This window comes from Cryptomeria japonica, chromosome 7 (assembly GCF_030272615.1).
Source record: "Cryptomeria japonica chromosome 7, Sugi_1.0, whole genome shotgun sequence".
Taxonomy (NCBI): Eukaryota; Viridiplantae; Streptophyta; class Pinopsida; order Cupressales; family Cupressaceae; genus Cryptomeria; species Cryptomeria japonica.
Genome location: NC_081411.1, coordinates 602,209,694 through 602,230,356, shown reverse-complemented (window position 1 = coordinate 602,230,356; position 20,663 = coordinate 602,209,694).

The following is a 20,663-nucleotide window of genomic DNA, read 5'->3' as shown; positions in this document are numbered from 1 at the left end:
TTCTACCGGTGAGCTTTTCGGCATGAACAATTGTCTTCACCGATATTCCGAAAATGATTTTTGGAGAGAAATTTGAGGCACAATAACATATTTTTGAATTTGATTTTTGGAGGGAAAGTTGATGCCAGAACTAAAGGCTAATATATTCACATCATTCATTCTGATTGTGTTGTTGTCAAAGAGAAAAAGATATGTGTGAATGTTGACAGGGGGAGAAAAATAGAGTGCAACAAATAGAGGTATGAATCGGTGAAGCTGACACCGATCAGAAGAACAGTGCATGCAAAGCAGATCTATGAGACAAAGGTAGTGTCATCAGAGTCCTCAGACAGATCAATAATCTTTGTTGCCTTCTAACAATTGCAACATTGCAAATCCTTTAACCGGGTGAACCTTAACTGGTTCTTCATGTAAAATCTCTTAACAGAGTCACTTCTAATATGAAGTTGTAAAATCCTCTAGCAAGGTGAACTTTAACAGGTTCTAAGGTTTTCTTAACCGAATACCAGTCACTCCTAACAGGGTGATGTTCTTAGAAAGAACTATTTGTAAGCTCTTAACAGGTCACTCTTTTTCACTATAGTAAAAGATATTGTGGGTTATCCCCACCCTGGTTTTCTCCCTCTAACCGAGGGTTTCCACGTATAATTTCTAGTGTTATGTGAATTTTATTTGTGCATGCAAATTTAATTTCTTTTATGTTCTCTACTTTCATGATTAATGCAATGTTTAAGTTAATTTGGAAGGATAGTTGCAAACTGGTTAGTTTGAAAGTTTAAATTGTGTATAAATAGTTTTGACATATTCACCTCCCCTCTTAGTCACCGATTAATACTAACAATTGGTATCAGAGCTTAGGTCCTCTAAAGAAAAGTTTGACAGGTTGAGGAAAAAGATCACGGAGGAATACCAGTATCAAAAACAGATTCATGAAGCTAATGAAATGATTGCTCAGCAAAAGGAGAGATTGAGAAAATTACTTGCTAAAAGAAAGGAACTAGCTCTACAACTAAATGAGAGTCAGGATATCATAGATCAACTCTCTGAATAGAGTGGATTTGAAGAAGAAGAAGAAGCAGTCTCAGAACTAATGAAAAAGAACAAGAACTTGTCTAAAGAAATCACATATCTAAAAAGAGAGCATGAAAGTCAGGCATTGAGAATGACTGAAATATTAGAAGACAACGTGATAGAAGATGAAAGAAAAAGAGATGCAGAAGAAGTTTTGTCAAAAGCTGAAAAAGACAAAAGGCTTGCTGAAGAAGCCCTAAGAGAAAATGATGCAATCATCATTGAAAAAGATGAAGAAATCTGAATTCTCACTCAGGAGAATGAAGCCATGCATGAGAATCTGCATGATAAAGCAGAGGAAAAGGAGAAGATGGTGAAAGAGATTGAACAACTCAAAAATGAGTTGAAAGCTGCAAATGAGAGAAATGAAAAGCTAAGGAAATTTAATGAAACCTCTGAGAAGATAGATGAACAATTAAAAGCTCAGAGGAGAACAAAGGAGACAACCGGTCTTGGTTACTCTGGTATAGGTCCTATGAAACATGGAGAATCATTTAAATCCAAAAGGATGAAGATGATAAAAGGAACAATTCAGGAATGAAAGGTATGAAGTTTTCTAAATCTTCTTGCAATCATTGTGATAAACCAGGTCATAAGTCTGATGTCTGCAGAAATAAACTGGTTAGTCAAAAGAAGTCTTTCACCTTTGATGGTTATTTCTATAATTGTAACAAGTATGGTCACACTGCTTATAAGTGTAGATCTCGATCTAGCAGCATGTCTAATAGAAGAACCTTTAATGGATATTGCTTTACATGCAATAAATATGGACATAAAGATGAAGAATGCATGTTCAAGTCAAATGCATCAAGATCTCCATTCAAACCGGTTAGACCTAATAAAAGGAGTAATCAGTTCAATGCCACCTTTTCCACTTGTGGTAATTTTGGTCATGGTGCAACAAATTGTAGAATGAGAATGAGTCAGAGAAATAATGCAGGACCGTGGAGGACAACTGGTATGGCATGTTTCAATTACCATAAGATTGGTCACTTAGCTAGAGAATGCAGGAACCAATCCTATAACTAGTCTGAAGACATAAACCAGTTTGGCAAAAAGAAAGGGAAAAATGACTTGAAAGGAAAGAAGACAAATGAAGAGGTGAGGAATGAAATGAAAAAGACATGGATAAGAAGGAAGAAAGCAAATGAGAGAATCATTCTAAAACTAAGTCATCATCCACCAGTGATGACAGTTCCTCTTCAAACTAGGCATACCAATGCTTAGGGGGAGCACATATGGTAAGATCATTATTGAATCTCCTCAACCGGTATGAGGTTATGTCTATCTGCATAGTTTAGATGCATAAAAGTTTGTTTAAAGCTCTCATTTGGTAAATGTTTTGAGGGTTAGTGTAAATGTTTTTTGTGTACCAGTATCGGTAACAAGCAACCGATAAGAAGTAAATCGATGTACCTTAAGTTGTAAATGGTCAAAATTGTTCAAACGAGCCGTTGTATTGAAGCACCAATAAACCTTAACGGATAAATAAAGAAATGACAATACATTTCATTTACCTTTCTTTCTTGTGATTATTTTTGAGCTCTCATGCGACCTAAGGTGATCAAAATCTTGCTAGTGCTATTTGTGTGAAGTGATCAAGTAGTGTGATAGTGGTGATTGGCAACCCTAGAGGAGAATGTATTCAAACCCTATTTTTGAAAAAATTGTTTGAAGTTCATCATGACAACTTCTGTGTCGACTCCTATGTTAGTTGAAGCAATTAAAGAACCACAACCCAAGTTCAAGATGCATCCTATGAAGGATGGAGAGATCGACATGACCAGTGCCCTATCATCTGTGCCCTTTGGTGTGTTATTGGTTGAAGATATTCACTCCTTCATCCATTGCAAGCTTGAAGAACTTGGAGATAAATTCATTTGAAATGAATTCAAAGGGTTCTATGATCATGATCTATTGAACGTAGAAAATTTGCATCTGAAGAACAAGGGTTTTTTGAATTTTGTTTATTTTCCCATTCAATTTCATGTCGATTGGGTCAGGTATGTATTAAGAAGAGTGCATGATCAATTTCTATGGTTGGAAGTTGAAGCACCGATCAAGATCATAAAAAATGTATTTCAAAGAGTAACAAGGTTTAGCACAACCGATGAAGCACTAACCCTAAGAACAATATCATCCACTAAAGTCACTCAGTTGACTCAATCCCAATGTGATAGGAGAGAAATGACAATCACTCACATTGAGGACGTAGAAATGAGGTTTTCTTCTATAGTGTTGGGTTATAAGGTCTATCAATCAAGCTACATGAACAGTGTGTCGAGTGGTGCTATCCATGAGCCTATTGAATCATCAAGGAGGATGCAACATATGATGTTTGTGAGATGATTAGAATTCAATTTCTAGTGAACATGGAGTGAATTAAGGAGGACAAGAAACAATCATTCAAGTATGGTTCATTATTGGTATGTATATTCTTCTATGTGCAAAATTTCTTTCCCAATAAGGGCAATGTAGTATGGTCTGAAGATAAACCTATCATGGTTCAAATAGGTGAAATGATTAGAGATTTAGGTGATAAGTTTGGAGAAAAAATGTGGGATTATTTTAAATAATTCCAAACCAGAATGCACAAAAGAGAGAGAATCCCAACTGGTATAGTTCAAAAGTACAAAGACAACATTTATTTTCTTGTTGACATTGATTGTTGTATTATTCAAGTGGTTCAACTAGAACCTTTTGGGTACCTGCTATGGGTTATGAGGTCAGGGAAGACATTACTAAAGTATATACAAACATGTTACTATCTAAACTGGTAGATAGAAAAGCAAAGGGATTTGGAACTTGTGAGGAGGAAAGCTCCAAAATAAAAAAGGAACTTAAGGAGCCTATCATACAAAAGAGAGTAAGGAAAATGATTGATACCCTAGACAAAAAGTATGGAGAAGAAGCATGCGGTGCCACTGCTTCCATCAGTACAAGTAAACAAATAGGAGAAAAGAAGAAAATATCGAAGGAAAAACCCAAGGGTACTACATCCAGCAAGTCAGCAACATACACAAAAGAAAAGGACTCAGATACTCCTGCATCTTTCCCAGGTAAAGATAGACCGGTAGGAGTCACATATGCAAGAAAGAAAAAGAGTGAATGGATAGTTGATACAAAGGCTAATAAGAAGCTCAAGAAGGATGGAAAGGAGGGTGATAACACTGACACCCAATCTGATGTGAAAATAAAAGAAGTCAAAAGAAGTGGTAGAAATGTAGTTCCAACTGTTGATGAATTGGTCCATGGGATCAAAGTGTATAGAGGTCTATCTAGCATTGGGAGAAAATATCCCCTCTACAACAAGGAGGAAAAAAGAAAAATTGAAGAAGCACTTATCTGGAATTTCCATAGGTTTTGCAGAACTCCCAGTGAGCTATATGGAATAATTCCACTAGACTTGCAAAATCAAATTGAAGGGAGATGGAAAATAACCCTAGAAATTGAGAAAGAGCACAAGATAAAAGCACTCATGGAAGTGAAACATGATTTAGATTTGAATCAAACTTCAATAGTGGCAGAAGCATGTGTCCAATGCTTCAAAATGAGGAACAGGACAGGGAGAGTGGCCATAGGAGATTTCCAAGGCGTGCATGATGAGGGTGTTGCCTTATGAAAAACAATCTTGAGCCAGCAAAAGGAAGTTGAAGAAGAAATAGCAAAGGGAACTAAATAGGACCAAGGTGCAACCTTGACAAAGGGAAAGGAAAAGACAAAGACTCTACTGAAGGTTTTGATGTTTTCTCAGTTGATGATATCATCGGTAATGTTGTGTTAGATATTCCTAATCTAACAAAGGATGTAGAGCAACCAGTTGAACATAAATCAACTGTTGAAACTATTGATATTGGTGTTTCACCAGTAAAGGGAACCACTCAAACTAAGTATCTTGGTGAAGATGAAGTCGTAGTTGAAGATATACCTTATGAAGATAAACCTCATAGAACTTTGGTAACAATAAATCCTACTGACAATGAACCTCTTTTGTCAGAAAAAGGTGCAGAGGAAGGAAATCCAAAGGTGATGAATTCATCGATACCACCTCTTGAAGAACCAAAGAAGAAGGAAATTGAGGAGAAGGAAGAAAAATAGAAAGAAGCAGAAAAGAAGGAAGAAGAGATGAAGGAAATAGAGGAGACCAAGGAATCAGAACAACACAAGAAGAAAGAGGATTCTTCATCCAGTCAACCTGAAGATGGTAAGAAAAAAGTGGTGGACACTCCTCTGGTAAAGAGGAAGTTGGATTTAGAAAAAGAGAGTGAAAAGAAGAAAGATAAACTGACCACTGTAGCCAACTCTGAGGTTGAGGGTGAAGAAAAGAAAAAAGAAACAGAGGAGGAAGAAAAGGAAGACTCAGTAATAGATATTAAGAAGATGACCCCCAAACAATTAATGAAAGTTTCAGAAAAATTGAAACTTCAAGCTGAAAAGGCAAAACTTAGAGCAAAGAAAAAGAAGACCAAAATTCTTAATACTGCAAAGACCATTTTGTTTGATCTCATTCCTGACATTGTTGTTGATGACAATGCACCCATCATTGATTAGTTGGGCACTCTTGTCAAAGAAATCAGTTCAAAGGCAACCGATCTGGAGAAGGTTGTAGTTAGACAGTATGAAACAAGGAGAGGTGAAAAATTAATGGAACACATATCAGTTGGCAAAGTTGCTCTCTCCACCAACACTGAAGCAATCAAATCTATACTATAGGAAGTTGGCTAATTATTGGTCAAGTCATCAAGCTTCACTGATTTAATTAAATATCTTCAAGATAAAAGAGCTCAGAATCAAAGGGAAATCCAAGATCTAATAGGTTCTTTTGATCCTCTTACAAGCTCTGCAATGACCTTTAGTGGAAAGGTCAAACAGTTAACTCATGAAATCAAAAATTTAAAAGAGGAAGAGGATAAATGAGCTTTTAATCTGTTAGAGCTACAATGCTACCTTGCACCGATCATTTATTCCATGCAAAGGAATCAAAGAAGCAGAAAACCTCATAAGTGCACCTGACTGTAAGACAGTAGATGATGTGGAGGATTTTGTTACAATTTTGCATGGACACTTCAACACTATGAAATAGGTGAAGCCTTAACATGGAATCCTCTTTGCAAGCTGCTAAGGAAAATTTTAAAGACATTTTTTCTTTACTTTCATGAATTCTTTTGTATATTCTTGTCATTGATGTCAAAAGGGGGAATTTGTATATAGACTAAGGTAGATGAAATAGGGGTCAGAACTGGCATATACATGACTATTTTGCAGCAAAGTCATTGAACCTTTTTTGTAGTGCTTTCCACTAATGCCAAAGGAGGATTTTGTTGGCATTATGATGCATTTTGTATGACCGGTGAAATGGTTGTCATTGTTGGCAACATCAGCTTCTAAGCCTCTATAGTCCATCGGTAAAGGAGTAAAGAGTAAATGGTGAAGAACAATAGTCCTTATTCCTATCGGCAGTAAGTAGACCGGTATATAGGAGTTAACTGGCTAAGCAGTGAGTAGATCGATATACGGGGGTTAACCGGATAAGCAGTGAGTAGACCAGTATACAGGGGTTAATCGGCTAAGCAGTGAGTAGACCAGTATACAAGAGGTAACTGATTAGGCATAATTGGACCGATACATAGGCGAAAACCGACAATATAGAAGTCTCAACTGACAGACTTAGAAATATCCAGATAACATCCAATTGAACCGACAATGTTCTCTTTTCAACCAGCAAGCTTTTCGGCATGAATTGTTCTCTTGACTGATATTCACGGAATGATTTTTGGAGAGAAATTTGAGGCACGATAACAGATTTTTGAATTTGATTTTTGGAGGGAAAGTTGGCGCCAAAACTAAAGGCTAATATATTCACATCATTCATTTTGATTGTGTTGTTGTCAAAGAGAAAAAGATCTATGTGAATGTTGACAGGGGTAGAAAAATAGGAGTGCAGCAGATAGAGGTATGAATCAATGAAGCTGACACTAATCAGGAGAACAGAGCATGCAAAGCGGATCTATGAGACAGAGGTAGTGTCATCAGACAGATCAATCATCTTTGTTGCCTTCTAATAATTGCAGCATTGTAAATCCTTTAACAGAGTGAACCTTAACTGGTTCTTCATGTAAAATCTCTAAACAGAGTCACTTCTAATATGAAGTTGTAAAATCCTCCAGCAAGATAAACTTTAACAGGTTCTAAGGTATTCTTAACCAAACACCAGTCACTCCTAACAGGGTGATATTCTCATAAAGAACTGGTTGTAAGCTCTTAACAAGGCACTCTTTTTCACTACAGTAAAAGAGATCATGGGTTATCCCCACCATGGTTTTCTCCCTCTAACCGAGGGTTTCCACATATAATTGCTAGTGCTATGTGATGCTTATTTGTGCATGCAAATTTCTTTTCTTTGATGTTCTCTGCTTTCATGATTAATGCAATGGTTAAGTTAATTTGGAAGGATAGCTGCAAACCCGTTAGTTTGAAAGTTTGAATCGTGTATAAACAGTTTTGACCGATTCACCCTCCCTCTCAATCACCAGTTAATACTAAAAAAATATTAGTTGACACAGTATTAAAAATTTTAAGTATAAATTATGATTAAAATTAACATGATTAATTCTCTTCGTTTCCTCCCCCTCCTTTCATGAACCATGTTCTCATGGTTGGTCATGAATATCTCTATTTTGTCTATCAATCCATAAGACTAGGTATAGATTATTGAAGTTGTACCGATGATATTTTTGGGGAGGCACATACCCATTCCATTATTCCACTACATCAGTCCATTCTCTCAAAGTTGCCCTTGCAAAGTTACTTATTGCATTCAATTGTGGTGCTAGAATGAGAACTGGTGGAAGTATGAATCTCATCCCTACCCAATGTATATTATGCTCTTCAATGTTTTTGATTTCCAAACCCACTCTATTTAAGATCCAGCTGATATTGGTAGGAGAAATAGGTTCTCTCCTTATTAAAGGAATAGGTATAGTATTATGTTTGGTTCTGGAGGCTTGTAGAGATCGGTAGGGCAGTTAATTTTGCACGTCTCTAAATGTTTGAATGATGGCAATGAGATTTCTATGATAGGTTGGTTGTAGTTACTCAAGTTGGGTAATGGAAATGAATTTTGACCTGAATGCTAATGATTTGGGAGTTTCATCCCTTATGGGAAGTCCCAATCTATTATGTTATTCTTTGTATTGTTTTCGCCTATCCTCCCATTCAATTTTTTTTTGCAACAAAGAAACAAAGGCTCTCACTTCAACTTCACAACATAAATGTTTCAAAAATATTGATAGTAATGTCCTAGGAGAAAACCATGTTAATAAAATTCACACATTTGGTTTTGGTAGAGAGGATGAGTTCTATAAAATTCCTAAAGGAAATCATCATCATCCTCATACTTTGGTTTTCTTCTTAGTACCCATTGGTTTATATTTCATTAGAGAAATCTCTCTATGAGGAACAAAGTGTTTATCCTTGAAGGTTTTCTCATTGCCAATAGAGTCACAGATAGCTATGCTGCCTACTCCAATCTTTGTACAGCTCTGTCCTTCTACTCTACATTAGTCAGAAAAAGACTCCATGGGATAGAAAAAGAAGTGGAAGTTACACGATCACGAGTTTGGATCTTTTGGCCTCTCAATTGTTTTTTTTCTTCTCCAATTCTTCATTCAACTTCTTTATTATTTCATCATTTTTCAAGGCTTGATTTGTAGCCTGGAGAAGTGCTTCTTCTATATCCACCATTTGTTTTCTTAACTTTTTCCTTCCTAGCATTAGCTTCTCTCTTAATTTGCTCAGCTTGCAAAGTGGTTTTCTTTATTTTCTCATTTGTTTGTTTAAGACTTTCTCTAAAAACCATATTTTCTTTTTGTTTAAGAGTGTTCTATTTCAATTTTAGATAATATCATAACTTTTGACAATTCTTCATTGTATTCCTTCCTTCCCTTATATTTTTCCTGATGGGCCTCTTCTTCAACTAAAATTTCTTTACCTTCTCTTCTAACAAATTATTGAGGTGAAGAGGGAAATGGGGTTTCATGAAGTTTGGAAGGAAACGACTGACTCTGACCAATCTCAACTCTTTAGGAGGTTCTAGTATCTTAGTATCAACCCTTGAAGGTGTGGAAGAGTGAGGGGATTGTTCCATATCGGAATCATCCGATGATTATCATCAATGGTGATAATTTAAGGTGGAGATTGTGTAGTGGATTTCTCAGAACTTGGTTCATTTTGTGGTACATCATCGGTGTCTGGTGGAATGGGTTGTGTTGACACAGATGGTGGAGCTTCAACCCAACTACAATTCTTAATTAATTTGCCTACTAGAATAAGGAACCCTATGATCCCACCCATATGATCATCAATTCTGGGGGGCTAAAGGGACTGGACTATAGTTATTGATTCGATCAAAGAGGTAGATTAGTTGCTCCCCTATTCACCGCATATTCGAGATGGCAGGTTATTTCTATAGTTTTTGATTCAATTACTCGAATGTAAACACCCCTTATCAAGAGTAGGGAAATTTTAGGTTGGGTGGGAAGATATAGTTTTGGGTGCAGTGTATAGTTATGAATGGACTATAGTTATTTATTCTATTAAGTGGGGGGGAACTATATGGTGCCTAGGAGGGAATTTTAGTTAGTAGGTGGGAGGGCCCCTACCATTCTAAGGATTAGGGTGGGAGGGCCCCTATTATTCTAAGGCAGTTGGCCCTTAAAATAGTAAGGGGCCCAACAATTCTATGGGTGAATCAGTAACTATAGAATAGTAAATTAATACGTCCAATATAACCCACATGAGACTTTCTTCTCGCATGGCTCCTAGGTGATAAAAAAGATTAGTTCATTCTCTCTTTTTTATTACCTTCCTCGTGTATGTATAAGATTGAATCTATTCAATTGATATAATTAATCGCTAATCATTAACTTTCTGAGGAATCCTTACTCAGTGGTTATTATAGTAAATCTCTTTTTTTTAAGTTCAACAGTTATGAAAGAATTAGAAAGAAAAAATATAACATCTGATTTAAATCATTCTGAATATTCATGCGATGCTCATCTTAGGGCAATCTTTTTGTCGATGGATGCCTTCTTTTTTACGTTCATGGTTTTTGAAGAATGAAAACTTACTATGTAGCATCTATGTAAAGAATTAAAATATTGTACATGTCTTTAATCTGATCCTTTGTTTACCCATAATAACTAACTTGTAAAAGTTATTTGTTGATTCAATCAAACAATTTAGTTTGTTTCTTAGTTTTCTTTACCTTAATTGAATTAAATTGAATTTTTGGTAAAAGTGATGTCTTAGTCGAAGTGGAATAACAGTCTTTGTTCAGCTTTTTTTCAAATGCATTTTTATAATAAAAGCAAGTGCTTCAAGACACTTTGAATAAAAGGGAAGAAGCTCGTACAACATCTTTTTCATCTACACCATGTATTACATCTTTTTCATTGGGATTATTTCTCAAGCACATGAGAGGTAAGTTTATGAATGAAGTTTACATACAAAGGCTCACCATTTCATTGGCTTACTAATAGCTATTTGTACCTGCAAACCATCAATTTGGTTCACTTCAATTGTTCACTATTTCCACACAAATAGAAGATCTAAGATGCTCTCATAATTGGATATAGAGCCCAAGGTAAAGGCTTAAGTAGTGGCCTGTCACGGATTCGGATCCTGCTCCAAAGCCATTTAAGGTATCTGTAGCCCTGATTCCAGTGACCATAGTTGGTCGTTTACTATGTTGAATCATAATCAGATCCTCTAGTCATGGTTTCAATGCCCATTTAAGATTAAGTTACAGGTCTAGTTTAAGGCACGGATATAGATTTGGATGCGGAGCTATCAGTAGCAGATTATCTAGTCGTAGTTCAATAGCCAGTTCCTTCACCACCACTATAATTCCCTCTCACCCTGCATAGGGTATAAAAATAGCCCATAGAATTGTAGCTTGCCCTAGAACCTCCTAATCCTAACTATTTACGTCGCTATGATTAAATTTCTTCATCTCTTCGCCAACCTCCCATTGATTTATTGGATACCTAGACTAATCGAAACACGAATCATTCTAGTGTCACTAACGCAACCTGCCAACAAGCAGGGAAAGATAATTCAATCTCTTTGTTCATTAATAAACTGACTAAGGCCAACTCAATATTGGAATTTGTCATCGATTAACAAGACTTACGGGTAGGTGTATCAGCAGTGGGAAGCAAATCAACTATTTTGTTTCTGGAGCTATTGCTTGTTCAATACACATTTCTATCATTGACCGACTCATCCTCCTTCCAAGAATGAAAGAAACAGCTATGAGGATTAAGTAAATAACACCATATCGAGATCAGGAGGATTGAGGGAATAGAAAATGGTTATTCTGGCACCAGACAGGTGTTTTCTTTGGCCAGATTTGGCTCCTTCACTCACTTTTGGAGCTGGCTCATTAACCCATCTTGTTTCTTCTCTCCTTCACCTATATTTTCTATTTCTCATGACTCAAGTGGTTCAAGGTTCATTCATAGAATTGGTAAATTAAACAACTATAGCACTTATTGTTGGCTAAGCTGGCTCATTCACCTTATTTACCTCATTGGAGCTACTGGCTAACCTCGCTAGATGAAGCTGGCTAATCCAACTCTCGTTATCACAAATAACGCTATCAATGTAGTGAATCACCGGCTAGCTTTACTAAATGAAAATGGTTCCTAAGCTAGTTTATCCCCCATTTTCAGCTTTTTTTGTTCTCTATTGCATTCGAGTTCAAAACAAAAAAGGTCGACGGGTAGAGAGGACCAATTTCAGTAGATTGACAATAGCATAGGGAGTTGAAGCAGCATCCAGTAGATTAGTGTCAGAGGCAGAATAATTTGAATTAGATCCAATTTACCAATTGGCCATAGAATTTATAGGGGTAGCGAATACAACTGCATCTAAACCCCATATAATTTATAGGGCTAGTTTGTAGATTCAGTTGACTCAGTAGGCCAAAGCACAAATTGAAGAAGTGGTTGATCCCCCGTTTTGATTTATTCTAGAGATTGGAATATTGAGATCATAATCAGGTCAAACAAAGCTTGATAAGAGTCCATGCATAGCTCAGCACCTAATCAAAGTAGCAGTTGTACTTGACTGAGTTGACTCATCAGTTATAGTTCTACCAATTGATTTGACTTATTCGGTTGAAGGCCACTTGCAATCTTGCAGAGTAGAAGATCCAAATGCTTAGCTACCAGTAGCATCTTCTCGCATCAACACCAATGGATCCATCTTAAAAAGGATTTTTACTAACTCTAATTGGAAGAGATACTGAGGAGCAAAATGATGCTAGTGAATTTGTGTGCAACCTTCCTATGATGTCTTTACCTGTTATGCCATTTTTTCCTTAACCTATGCCTATGTTCTAGCTATGTATCTTGTAGCCTATGTTGTTTACCTTTGTTTCATTTTCTACTCCCTCTTCTACTATGGCTATTTAATATGTGCAAGGACTATCTATGGTTCCTAGCAAAGGGATTCCACAAAAACAAGACCTCCAACTAGTTCCGCATATATAGAAGAGGATATGGGTTTGTTGTTGTTTGTCTATGGGTGGTCGTGCAATCCTATTACCTTTTAGTTTGGCCATTTTATATCCCATTCTATAAGGTGTGCCTCAGAGGTCGGGTCAATAATGAATAGGGTACAACATAAAGGAAATGAATATAAATTTGTAATGAGTAAGGGAACATCACTGATTGGAACACTTACTCCTGGTTAGAACACATGCTTTGGAAAACCTATATACCTTGGGATAACCATATCCTATAGATATTAGGGGTAGAAGTGCTAATAATTAGTGGCATCATAAGGGACGGGCGAATCTAGAATAGCAAGCGGCGAACACGGTGGAAAGAAAGATGGTCCTCTAAGTCATCAAACCCACATAGAATTTTAGGGGCAATCACCTATAGATAGTAGGGCTTGCTATACATGTCAAAACACTAACAACTAGGAGAACCCCCCAATATTGGAACATAACTGATTAGAACATATGAGGATGCTATCACAAGTTAGGATGATACTTTTTCCTTTGTCTATGCTTTCAATCTAGGTGCCTATGCCTCTGCCTTAGCCAGTTATATCTTTGCATTAATTACTTCTATCTCACTTAATGCGGTCTGTGTTGTGTTCACACAGGTGGTGGAGCTTCAAGAGAATGTGAGGCACAAGGGGATTACACTGGAGTTTGTTGGATAGGCTCACTAGGGTTTGGAACAGAGGGGACGTAAGGAGTCCTATAGGTGTCAAGAGGAGAGCTAGGTTTTTCTTTTGTCTCTTCCTCACTGACCCTTCTATTAGAGCCACGGGTAACTCCTGAGGTTTCGGGATCATCAGTGCCTACTTTCCTCCTTGTATTTGTTGTATCCCCTTCTATGAGCTTGGGTTCCCCAATTGCCTTTATTGTTTTCTTTTGTGAAGGTTCTCCTTTTTCCATTTTCACCCTTTTTCATCTTTTTGACATGAGAAGACAAAAAATCTAACCATTTTTCCTTTCTAGATTCTTTTTTCAAGAAGTGATATTTGACAATTAAGTGAATCAAACTAGGGTACTTAATTTGACTTCCTTTTTCTTTTACCCTAGATACCATGAAAAAATTTGCGAAAAAAAGAAAGTAGGAAGATTAACTCTGGTTTGTGGCCTAGTGTTTGCATACCTCAAATGAATCCGTAGTTTCATGCTTGGTCCCAATATAGTGCCATATTGTCCTTCATGGGTGAAGAACTTCATCAAAGAAAGAACTATTATTTTCCATGGTTTTTTTAAATTGCTTCTAATAACACCTTTTGTGCTACCCTCATGAATTTGTAACTTAGGTCAGGGTTCTCCTTCATGAAATGAATCAATTACCTCATCAAAATTGATATGACCCTTTTTCAGTAATTCCCCTTCAACTGGAATACTTGATATTTCATTAATTATTTGAGGTGTCCCTTCTATTACCTCCCCACCAACTCAAGTTACATTTACATGAAATTTTTTTACAAATTATTTCACTATTTTGAGCTCAGATCCCTCATACATTTTGATAAAATTTAACCAACCCACCTGCTCCGGGAATCTCTCTGTCTCTAGGTCTAAACTGAAAGTTTATGGCTCTGTTATTCTCTTATTCCCCATTTTTTACCTTAACTCAGAGAACTATTTCTTCTGTACTGCAACTATGAGCTCAATTTACAAAACAAATAATGAAATAATTTCCATTTCAAGATAAAAGATCTATCTCAAATGATAATCAATTACACACACATTGGCTCATTAATTTCATACTCATTCAGCACGATCCACCCATCATCACTTGTACTTTGTTCCTTGATTCGTTGAGTTGGCGACAGTCATAACATGTGTGCTTTATCACCATAATCATTACTTTTAAAATTTGAAATTACATATGATGTTAACCAAATTTATCCCTTATTTCTCCATTTAATACTTAAAACTTATAATATCAAATTTGTTACTAATAAGCTAGTGGATATTTTTACACAAGCAAAATTTATCACTTCTACTTTATATCTACAAAATTAGAAAATAATAATTTGAAAATAATACTTCTAACCAATGTATACCTTTTACTTATTTAATGCTTATTTGTCAAGAGCTTCCTCAAATAACTGATTAATGCTTTTCAATCTAGATCTATCATGAAAAACTGACCATTTTGCCAAAAAGACAAGCGACATATTGATTAAGAGCTATCTTGAGCATAAGTATCAACTTATCAGTAATAAACTGACAAACTAATCAAGAGTTACTCTAAGCTCTATCTGCATGGACTAAATAAACATTAAATAACATGAGACAATTTTTCTTGCAAATGAGATTTCTGCTTCATGAACAATCAGGAGCTTCAAGAACATGAATCTAGCAAAGACTTATTTCAGAATAATTGAGAGTCATTGGGATTCATTAAGAGAAAATTGTAGTTGATTCAGAAAAAGCCACCATTTCTAGTTTTCAACTTTTCTCTTAGGTATGAATCATCATTTGTGGTTTTCAATTCACCCCTAGGGTAGACCGCCATTTCTGGTTTTCAATACTCCCTAATTTTTTTTTTGGAGTTGAACTACCATTGTTGGTTTTCAATTTACCTCCTTTTATTCTGTCTTCCTATCCTACTAGAATCATTCAAAACTAAATTTCACCACAAAAGTGATGTTTTTCATGATGAAATGTTCAATTTTGTACTGCAACTCTAGAAGGAATTTTTCTTTAGATGTTGGTTTATGATATAACTTTAGATGATGACCATTAACCAACATAATATTTCTTTCTCTATCAATAGGTACTAGCTTACATGCACCATTGTCAAAAACTTGATCTATCCTATATGGTCCCAACCATCTTGTATGAAATTTTCCTTTGAATTATTGAAACCGAGAATCAAACAATAGTGGTGCAGGGGCACAAGCCTCAATTTCATAATTTATTGTTTGAACACTTCATTTTTTTGATAGAAAGGTGTTGGGAAGGATCAAAGAATCCTTTATTTATGTTTTGTTTTGTAATAAGGTCCTAGTTGTCCATTTTGTAAGGCCTAGTGGCCTAGGGTGCATTATAAACCCTATGGTCAACTGTGGTCAAAGGGACTTAAGATGAGTAGAATTAGGGAGTAAATATTTTTTTATTCTATTTAGATCCATTTCAATGTGTTTAGGTCCCTAGGTTGATAATAAAATTAGTTTGAATGGCAAAATGCAAAAATTGTCAAAAATTGACAAAGTTGTCAATTTGTAAGGCAACTTTTCAAAAAGTTGTTGTAATTGGTTGCCCAATTTTCATAACCATATAAAATAAGTTTTCACATTTTTTCAAAACTATAAAATGCCTCAACAAACTCGTGTGGGGGTTGTTGTGGGTGGAATTTGTAAACTTGATATTTGAACTCAATAAAATTCTGCATTTTTTCCAGAAAATTTGTTGTTATCACGCTTGGTACAGCCCTGTCCGGCCTCTAAAGTGAAAAAATATCTTCATGGGAGTTTATAGGGTTTATTTACATTTATTTTTAATCCAACCAAAGGTCTGGAGGTGGATTATTGAGGGAGAAAAGTTGTAACAGATCCAAATAGCTCAAGAAAGTGCCCTTTCCTAGGGCTTCAACTTCAATTTTCCATTTCTTCCAAATTCACCATGGGAAAATTCTAAAACTTGGTGAAATGGAGGATTTGGGAGTTTATTTTAATATCCAAAAGTTTTCAGACCAAAATGATGCATTTTGGGTGAGATTTTGTTAAATTTGGCCAAGCATCTCTATGTGACTGGTTGTGGGAATTGAATAAAATTCATGAACAGACACCATAAATTTAGTTTTAATGCAAACCAAAAGCTATAACTTGGTATTTGGTGATTATTTGGATACCCAAAGGTTATCCAATAGTTAATTTGGTTGAGTTTCAGGTTTGGAGGGTAGTTCCTTTGTTAAGTGCTTAAATTAGCCCTTATTAGCCTAGATGAGGGTTTAATAGAAATGGTACTTGCAAGAGGTTCCAAAATTTTTACTTTGGTAGGAAGTTCTACCCTAGGTTGGTGCTCAATAAAATCAAACAATATTGGCCTTTCCTTTGTATTTTTTGGGCGAGAAGCCAAAAAGTGAGTTTTGAAGGCTAATAGGTCTAAGGAGCCAATTTGCACTTTGTGACTTTTGGGACTTGAACAACCAAATCAGAGGGTTTTTTGGAATAATTTGAGTTTTTAGTAACCTATCAAACCTATCTTGAGCCTTTTTTGGCCTATAAAACCATTTGGAGGGGTTGTGAGCAATTTGAGCCATTTTGAGCACTTTTGCTTGTGGGGTTTGAAACCAAATATTGATAACCTTGCACACTATCCCATTGTGGGGTTATGGGGATGAAAATAGGTGACTTGTGATTTTTAATTGATTCTCATAAAGGTGTGAGGCTTGGTTGGAGTGAATCCTTGAATGGAGGGTTTTGTTACTTGGTTGAGCAAGTGAACAACTTGGAGCATTTTCAAGTTGTTTGAACCATACCTCTACATCAAATAGTGCCCAGTCTCCTTTACCAAATTGTTTTGAAACAATATGCTTGTCATGTCATATCTTCCTATGATTATAAATCATATATGTATGTTGTAAAGCTTCCATCCTCATTTCATCTAGTTTGTTCAACTATAGAATCCTCATCTTTTTTGCTTTAGACAAACTAATTACAACTTCTAATGTTGTTCTCAATGTTTGCAATTCAAAATTAATTGGCATAACAAGGTTCTTTCCATATACTAATTCATATGGAGAGAATCATGTTGTAGATTTCTAGGTTGTGGTGTATGCCCATAGTGCTTCATCCAATCTATCTGTCCAATTTAATTTTCTTAAAGAAACAATCTTTGTCACAATGTTTTCCAATTCATGACTGGTGATTTCCACTTGTACATTTGCTTGTAGGTGGTATGGTGAAGAGTTTTGGTGTGTCATAATGTATTAGTGCATGAAAGCCTCCATCATAGTGGACATGAACTGTGGTCCCTAATCGGACACTATCTCCCTCGGTGCACCAAATCTTTGAAGAATGTTTTTGTATAGAAAATTAGCTACTTTGTCTTCTCTTTCTACTAGTAATGCTTTCACTTTAGCCCATTTTGTAACATAATCTATACAAACCAAAATATAGTGATATCCTCTAGAAGGAGGATCAACATGTCCCATAAAATCAATTCCCCATTTTTCAAATGGTTCCACAAATATCTGCAGTTGAAGTGGCATCTCCATTGTTGATGTCGGTCTCCCCACGTGCAGGCATTGATCACAATGTTTCACATAAAATGAAACATTTTTAGTCAGGGAAGGCCAAAAATAGCCTGCACCCAAGATCTTGTGAACTATTCTGATTACTGAGTAATGTCCTCCTTCTTGCTCATTATGACATGCATGTATAATTTCATAAACATCAATTTCTTGTAGACACTTACAAAAAACATGATCAGGACACATTTTAAATAAAAGAGCATCAATCCATTGAAATCTATAACTTTCATTAATTAATCTTTTCTTTTGCTTAGGACTGAAATGTTTTGGATACTTCCCTATTACAAAAAAATTTGCAATATCAACAAACCACAGTGATTGTACTGAAATAGAAAGTAGGTTCTCATCTAGAAATACATCATTTACTATTTCATTACTCCCTTGCAAAACCATTCTTGAGAGAAAATCAGCAATAACATTATCCTTACCTGGTTTATCCACGATGCTTATATAAAATTCCTACAAAAGTAACAATCATCTTATATGTGACCACCTACAATTGCTTTGCTCATTAAATACCAAGTGGTTGCATGATCAGTGTGGATAAATACTTTGTAACCAGTAATATAATGTCTAAACTTGTTTATTGCATACACAATAGCTAAAAATTATTTTTCAATTGTTGTGTTTCCTCTCCATTGAACTCAAGTTTTTGTTGGCATAATAGATGGCATGCATTGATCCATTTTCATCTTTCTATCCCAAGACCGCTCCAATAGCCAAGTTGGATGCATTTATATGTATGTGAAATGGTTCTCCCCAAATAGGTCCCTTGATTATAGGTGAAGTAGTCAAGGCATACTTGATAGCTTCAAATGATTTCTGGCAATCATTTGTCCATAAAAATTCTAAATCCTTCTTGAGCAATGTAAACAATGGTTCTGCAATTTTACTGAATCCTTCAATAATCTTTTGTAATAGCCTACATGTCCAAGAAAACTTCAAACATCAGTTTAAGTTTTTGAAATTTTGATTTGTTGAATGACTTCCACCTTCTTTGGATCAACTTTAATTCCCTCTTTAAAAATATGATATCCAAGAATAATTCCTTTTGTCATCATAAGAGCACACTTTTCATGATTTAATGATAATCTATGACCCTCGCATCTTTGTAATACTTTATCCAAACTTACCAGTGCTTCATCAAATGTTTTTACATGCACTATACAATCATCCATGTACACCTCAACACATGAAGTAGTTAAATATGCAAAAATAGCCAACACAGCTCTTTGAAAAGTAGCTAGTGCATTACAAAGTCCAAATGGTAAGACTCTATATCCATAAGTTCCCCAAGGACATGTGAATGTTGTCTTTCCCTGATCCTCAAGAGCTACTTGTATCTGATTTGTTAGGAAGTTAAGTAGTGGAACAACTTCCTACAGTAACCTTGAGAGGAGGGTAATGCAAAAACTTTTACCAAATCATCGCAATAGTTACAGAAAATAGAAATAGATATAATAGCATTCAAACCATAATGCAATGATTTACGTGGGGAAAACCCTTTTGGGAGAAAAACCCCACACTCCAAAAGCCACCCAATATATTATTCAACAATTAAAATAGATTACAATATACTTCCAAAACAATCTCTTCGCAAGGGTACCACTAATAAGAGATACAGAGGTAACTCAATAGCCATAAGACTCTTACACACAACCTCTATCTCATGCACCTCATATATAGGAGATACAATACAAGAAACTATCAAATGGTATTACAAAACCATGGGCTAAAACCACCCAATAAGGTGTAGTTGACCTTATCTCCCTTCTAGATTCCCTATGGTGTGTCCCTCCCTTTTCATAGCTTATTTATGTGTCTAATGTATTTTATATTTCCTATTTTAGGAGTACAAACTTCTCGAGGCCATAACTTGAGAACCGTGTGTCCAATTGACGAATCGATTGAAGCACTAGAAAGATCATGAAGTTCTCTATTGCATCCTAAACCACTATTCCATTTAAACCCAATTTTCAGGGCATTTTGGGGCCTCTTAAGTCCTCAAAATCAAATTTAAACCTTTCATTGGACCCCTCCAAAATGAAAAATTTAATATCTTCAAAACTAGTTGTGATTTTGTGACGTAACTTTACCAAAATGCTTATCTAGACAACCAGAAGCTTTGGGGAGAATTTCACACCATTTTATGCTCAAATGAAAACTTACTATAAATAGTAACCTCATGTAAATGCAAGCTTGAGACACCATTCTCCCAAAATGATTATATCCACTAAAGCCATCCAAGAAAGAGAAATAATTATTGCCAAATAGATTATCCAAAACTTGATCAATAAATGGTAGAGGGAAGTAATCCTTCTCAGTGGCTTTATTTAACTCCCTATAATACACACAAACATGTCACTTCCCATTTTTCTTAGGTACAATAACCAATGGCAAAACCCATTTAATATCTGAAATTGGATAAATGAATCCTACTTGCAATAATTTTTCTATTTCTTATTTAACAAAGTCCCTTAAAGTTGGGTTGATTCTTCTATGTCCTTGTCTCACAGGTTTAACATCTTTAGTGTAAATATGATGTGTACAAATGGAAGGATGTATTAATCTCATGTCCTTATATTCCCAAGAAAATTCTTTTGTATGTTTCTCCAAAGTGAGTTTCAACTTCTCTTCTTATGTTGGAAGCAAGGATGAATTGATAAAGAGATGTTTATCAATTGAGACTGAAATTTCCTTGGTATCATTTTTTCCTTCAGATGGATCTCTAATGAGTGTGTTAAGAGGATATGGATGTTTATCATCATGATGTAGAACTTTCTTCTG